The following is a 6774-nucleotide window of genomic DNA, read 5'->3' as shown; positions in this document are numbered from 1 at the left end:
ATATTCCACAACACCATCTCATCTCAAACCCTAGTTCATCTCTTGTATTCAATCTTGTTACCGAAACTATAGATTGGTGCTTGTGGGTGACTGATAGTGTTGATTACATCTTGTAGTTGATTACTATATGGTTTATTTGGTGGAAGATTATATGTTCAGATCCATTATCCTATTTAATACCCCTCTGATCATGAACATGTTTATCATTTCTGAGTAGTTACTTTTGTTCTTGAGGTCACGAGAGAAATCATGTTGCAAGTAATCATGTGAACTTGATATGTGTTCGATATTTTGATAGTATGTATGTTGTGATTCCCTTAGTGGTGTCATGTGAACGTCGACTACATGAAACTTCACCATATTTGGGCCTAAGGGAATGCACTGTGGAGTAGAAATTAGACGGTGGGTTGCGAGAGTGACGGAACCTTAAACCCCAGTTTATGCCCTATTTCGTAAGGGGCCGATTGGATCCCAAAGTTTAATGCTATGGTTAGAATTTATTATTAATAATTTTCTCGTAGTTGCGGATGCTTGCGGGAGGGTTAATCATAGGTAGGAGGTTTGTTCAAGTAATAAAATCACCTAAGCACCGGTCCACCCACATATCAAATTATCAAAGTAGCGAACACAAATGAAACCAACATGATGAAAGTGACTAGATGAAATTCCCGTGTACCCTCAAGAACGCTTTGCTTATCGTAAGAGACTATTTTGGCCTCTCATTTTCCTCAAAAGGATTGGGCTACCTTGCTACATACTTGTTACTATTATCGTTACTTGCTCGTTACAAATTATCTTGCTATCAAACTAACCGCTACTCACAATTTCAGCGCTTGCAGACATTACCTTACTAAAAACTACTTGTCATTTCCTTTTGCTCCTCGTTGGGTTCGACACTCTTACTTATCAAAAAGAGCTACAATTGATCCCCTATACTTGTGGGTCATCAGAGGTCGAGAGGGCTGGACTTCCATAGGGGCACCACCGCCGGGAAAGGACGGTTGTCCACGCCCCATATTTGATTGGGAGAAGGGAGATGATGACTGTTAACATATCATCGGGGAGGCTGCTGATGAAGTCTAGGCCTGCTGGAGTCGCTTGTGGTTCTAGCTCACCCCCGCCTCCGCTTGTTAGCAGCCCCGTTCTCCACCTCCGGAGTCTCCTTGTCAGCGGCGCTTTCTGATAGAAATGGGAGTACAAGGAATGTGTAGTTGAAACAGGGCAATAGAAAGGTGTATTGGTAACTAGAAGTTATTAGGTGGGAATATAGTAAGAAAATGGAATAATAATTGGTTGCTTAAATACTACACAATTCATTTGACAATGCTGGGTAAGTCAACATGCAGATAGTTGAAAAGAAAACTTACTTCGAACAAAGTCTGGACAGATGATTTTGTTGGGGAAGTTAGCATATATCTCATGACCAGGCCCTTTTATGTGCAGTGCAATTTTAATGCCAGCCTTTAGTACATAAAACTTATAAATTTCTTTCCAAAAGCCAGTGCCAAAATAGGAGTCACCACATTCATCAAGTCTTACAGCAGCCACGATTGTAAATCCATGGTTTGTGTGAAGTATGACATCCATGCAGTCTTGATCTATGTAAAGGGGAAGATTGTGGACTACATAATCTGTTGCATAGCAAGGGATGTGCTGCAGAAAATGGTAGGATTGTTAAAGAAAATATGGTAACATGTAAATATGGGCCCAAATTGAAAGAACTGTACAACGGTTGAAATCGAAGGACAAAAATCTATAATAAAATAGATAGGGTAAACATGATGTCATGGAAATATGAGAGTAATCAAAATAACAATACATCATTAGTTTTCCTAATATACAAAGAAGAGGGGGGAAATCCCCTTTGACGTATATGGTGCATGTGCCACCTTTTATCCAAAGGTAGCAACATTTAGAATATGTTCAGGAAAGTAGGCCATGCCAACCGATTTAGGGTGAGATTGAACATACCACGCGCGTCCTCAAGTTATCTGGTATGGTGAGATGGAATCTCTGGCGGAGGTCGCAAAGTCCTGATGTGTCGGCGCACTGCACATTCTATGAATGAAAGAAAACCCTCAAAACAGCTCGAATTAAAATGAATTCACGATGATTTCTGCCAGGTGATTAAAGGAGGAAGATGAATTGGGATAAGAGATGAGATAATATCTCATTAAATTAGTTACCTTGTTGTCCATGAGAAGGAACCCTCAGTACAGCAGATTCCCCAACCGAGCGGAGCTGGGTCGACCACGAGCAGTGTCGAAAGTCGATGGCGATAGGCGGTGGCAAGCGGAAGTGGTGAAATGCGTTGGGCTTTGCTGGCAGCCTGGCAGGCGTCGAGCTAAGTGTGAAGGTGTGAATGGGGGCCGGAGGGGGTGGCGGGCGGGGTGAGGGTTTTTGTGACATGGGGATGGCGAGGGTTTTCTTTTTTCTTTTTTGAATTGGGTGGTGAGGATTTTCTATCCCATTAAGAATTTTGGAAGCGACGGTTTGCTAGAGCGAACGGTGTGTGATTGAAGCAACTGGAAAAATGAAAGTCATTGCACATGATTCCAATTTTGGGAACCGTGTGTGATTGACGTACTACCTCCGTCCAGGTTTATTGGTCCCCTTTGTAATTTTTACCAATTTTTGAGCAAATAATTTAACTAACAAATGTCTATGCATGTCACCAAAAATTATATCATTGAACACTATGCTCAAATACCCATCCAACGATATAATTTTTGCTGACCTGCACTAACATTTTGTCAGTTAAACCTTTGGTCAAAATTTAATACAAATTACAAAGGGGACAAATAAACTAAGACGAAGGTAGATTCCATCAACCGAACTGGTTGCATCCATATCCCACAGTTAGACATAAGTAAACATAGATTAAACATACTCAGACATAGATAATAAGTGTACATGTAAATAAGCATAGTTCAACCATAAGTACATAGTTCAAACGTCATTAAGCATACTCAAGCGTACATAGTTTGATCCATCCCACATCCCATCTCACATCCGGCACGATCCTGAAGCTTCTCTAGGTACTCGGCGTACGCGCCATGCGCCACCCTGCAAGAATACTTCTTCTTGAAGGAGCCAGCAGCACGTCCTCTTGCATGCGCAAGAACACTTAGATATGTGTCATGAAGCTTGTGGTTGCAAAATGGGCATTGATAGCCGCCGTTCCAGGTCCTAATATGCCTGTTATGCATTCCCGCATAAAGCTCCCTCAGGATTTGCCTCTTGTACCTCCTGTGGCCATCTTCATCCTCACTGTCCACATCGTCAGACAACACCTATACAAATAGTAAAACAAATTTGACTTCAAATCAATGATTACATGCCATGAAATAGGATTAGGAATTTATGGCTATTTATTTATACATATCCAGAGATTATGGTTCAATTTTTAAGCACAGTGGTCTATGTGGAGACCAATCTTCAAGAAAACAATGGCACAAACATTTGTAGGTCATTCAAAATCAATTGTCAAGTCCTGGCTAGGAATTATTAGCACGAACACTAACCCTAGTCGGATTACTAGCAGAAATCATTTGCACATATGAAACAACTAATCACTCATCACTTGTACCATTCAAACAATCAATAGGATCTAAAGAAACTTACTCAGATTTCATGGATTGGGAGAACATAACCATAGGATTTCTGTTCCAAAAATGGGGAGGCAGGACTAACCAGAGAAACCCTATGATCTATTTGACACATAAATGGGTATAGATGACTAACCAGCTGTCCGTCGTCATCGGAGTCGTCACCGGAGTGGTCATCGCAGTCGTCGTTAGAGTGGTCGTCAGAGTCGTTGTCGGGGTCGTCACCAGAGTCGGTGTGGAACTCTGCCTGCGGCTGTGGAAGCTCGACGCCGTCGACGACATCAAGGTGTAGAGATAACTCGTCGACGGTGATGGCAACCTCTGTCTCCATCTCAACGCCATGCTCCGGTGCTATAGCAGCCCCAGCGTAGCCACTCCCTCCGACAGGGCGCTTCGGCGGCATCCTCATACACTGATGGCTTTGAGGACTGAGAGCGGCGTAGAGGATGCAAGCGTAGAGAGAGGATTGTGTGTGTGTGTGGCGAGGATGGGGGTGCGTCCGCTCGGGCGCACCATTAATATGGAGTAGTGGGAGTATTGGGAGAGAGGCGGGCGGCATTCAAACTGATGTCTCGCCTCCCCGGCGAGCCTGTGCACCAGACTGCTGGCATGCCTACCAAAGTTTCACATAGCTACTTGCACGCCTCCTGATGACACTACGCAGCGAGCGCACCTCCGTGAATTCACACACCTGCATGCACGCCTCCCCGTCTGCCTGCGCGGTGGACTGCTCGCATGCGTCCCGTCAACTCACGCCTGCTCGCACGGCACACGGGTCACGCGGCGGCACATATATTTTTTATTTGGATGATTAATGTTGCCGCTTTATTGATTAACCAAAGCATGGCACGTATCCCTTGTTGGTTTAACGCTCACGGATCGAATAAATAATCCATTTGGGACATTGGTTCCCAATTATTAATAATCTCCCGTTTGTAATTAGATAAAGATTACATCAAAACTGGTCTCAAATTTGACAAAAAAGGTATAATGCAACTTTGTATTGGTGTCCATATGGCAACACGATAAGTTTCATGAACTTCAAATAAGTTTTGGATGTACTAGAATTTAAAAATCAAGATTCTCAATGTTTGAAATTTGTTGCACGGGGAGTAAACATGCACCTAGTGAGACACATGTGTTTTTGCAATCCATTTAGGTGCACTGTCACGTGTGCATGTAGCTCAAATTTGATTTTTACACATTATACCCGTAGAAAATCAATCAATTAATGTACTAAAACATCTTAGTGATCTCTGTGATTTTTTTTGAATTAAAACGTCCCTGCTTTGGTAACATATGTTCACGGCGGGATAATTAATTTAACATGCATCATAGTTGCGGTGGATTCGCGGTGTGTGTGTGGGTGTGTGCGTCTGGGGGTGGCGGGTGGCTCGCAGTACACTACGAGTTGTGAGCCACCGTGTGGGTTGTCCGTTTTCTTAGGCAGGCCAGTGACACATCAGAGTCGTGAAATCATTATTTAAAACATTACACAACCCTTTCATACATACATGTTTTGGTCACATGCAGTCGATGGTTGTCCTACACAACACTCGATACTCGTGTGTGACTCTTTTTGTGCGCCCGTGAGGTCATTGTCCATCACTTTGATGAACAACTGGCAGTGAGGTTAATTTGACCAGCAAGGTAGTATCTTTTTTGTTTGTGTTATGGTGGTATATAGTACGCGTTGAAAGGTGGGAGGGGACTAGCATATATACTATACATACGTGTCCGTGAACAAGTACACCTCACTTAGTGTCGGGACTTTTTGGTTTCCATGGCACATGCCACATCAAAATTGATAAATTGGCTATTCAAACATCACACAACACCTCTTTGGGCCAAATGCATGCACGTGGTGGTTATCCTAGCTAGGACACTCACGTGTGACGCTTCCATCTGTGGGCCCACGAGGCCATCATCGATGCATGCATGGATCACTTTGATCTACATCGGGCGAGGTTAATTAATTTCACCATCGATGAGGATTCCTTTGGGTTGTACATATTATGGCAGGAGCATATAGTATGCGGTGAAGAGGGGGGAGGGGGACCATCATATGTAGTACGCTTCATGAACCTCGCTCTATGTGGGTGCATGGTTTACAGTTTTTGAGGCATGTGGCACATCAAAGTTGTGCATTTTGGGTATTCAACATATATATGTTTGGCCCACATGCAAAGCGGTGGTGGTTGTCCTCTCGCACCCACTTAAGCGATTATCAGCGATATCGATGCTTTCCATCTGTGGACCCGCTTGGTCCATCACTACTTTTTGCTTGACAACAAGAGAGGTTAATTTGACTTAGGAAGGGATTATTATTTTTGCTTGTAATACGATATATATATAGGTCATGCTCTAGGATGACATGCATGATATAGTTTGAGCACACACATGCATGTCTACGCATGAATCCCTCCCATCGAGTCGAAGTGGCTAGTACAACAACACGTCATGAACCAATCTCGCTCTGTGTGGGGAGCTAGTGTACAATTTTTGACGCACTCTCCACATCAATGTTGTGAAATTGTATTCAAGCATGCATGCACGCATCACCTCCATACATATGCATGTAGTGGTTGTCTTCGAACAGTACACTCCCTCGCGTGGTTATCAACGACAAGCCTATATATTCGTGGGTCCACGTGGACATCCATGATCACCTTGAGCAACAACAAGATAGCTTACCATGGCGGATTATTCATTTGGTTTGTGTTATCGTAGTATAGGTCATGGTGAGATTCAGACCTTAAGTTTGAGCGCATATACTATGCACACATGCATGCATGAATCCCCGTCATTGGCTTGAAGTGTGGTGTAACATACATATGCATCGTCAACCTAACCCTCACTCAGTGTGGGGATTTCTAGTTCAAAATCACGGTGCCACATCAAATTTGTTCCATTGTTACTCAAAAACACACCTCTCCATACCTATGTTTGGGCCACACGCATGCAGTGGTTGTCTTCGGGGACTAGATACTTGCGTGATTATTGGCGAGCTAGCCCATCTCCGGGGTCGCATGGACGGCCATCACTTTTACCAACAACAAGAGAGAGGTTGTACGACCAAGGTGGATTATTCTTGGTCCGTTTTACGATCCATCTTGGTGATATATGCCTCTCTGGCCCACCGACTGAAAGTGTGTGTGTGTATGGG

The sequence above is a fragment of the Triticum dicoccoides genome, chromosome 2A, assembly GCF_002162155.2.
Source record: "Triticum dicoccoides isolate Atlit2015 ecotype Zavitan chromosome 2A, WEW_v2.0, whole genome shotgun sequence".
NCBI classification, from domain to species: Eukaryota; Viridiplantae; Streptophyta; class Magnoliopsida; order Poales; family Poaceae; genus Triticum; species Triticum dicoccoides.
Note: the sequence above shows the minus strand (reverse complement) of the source record.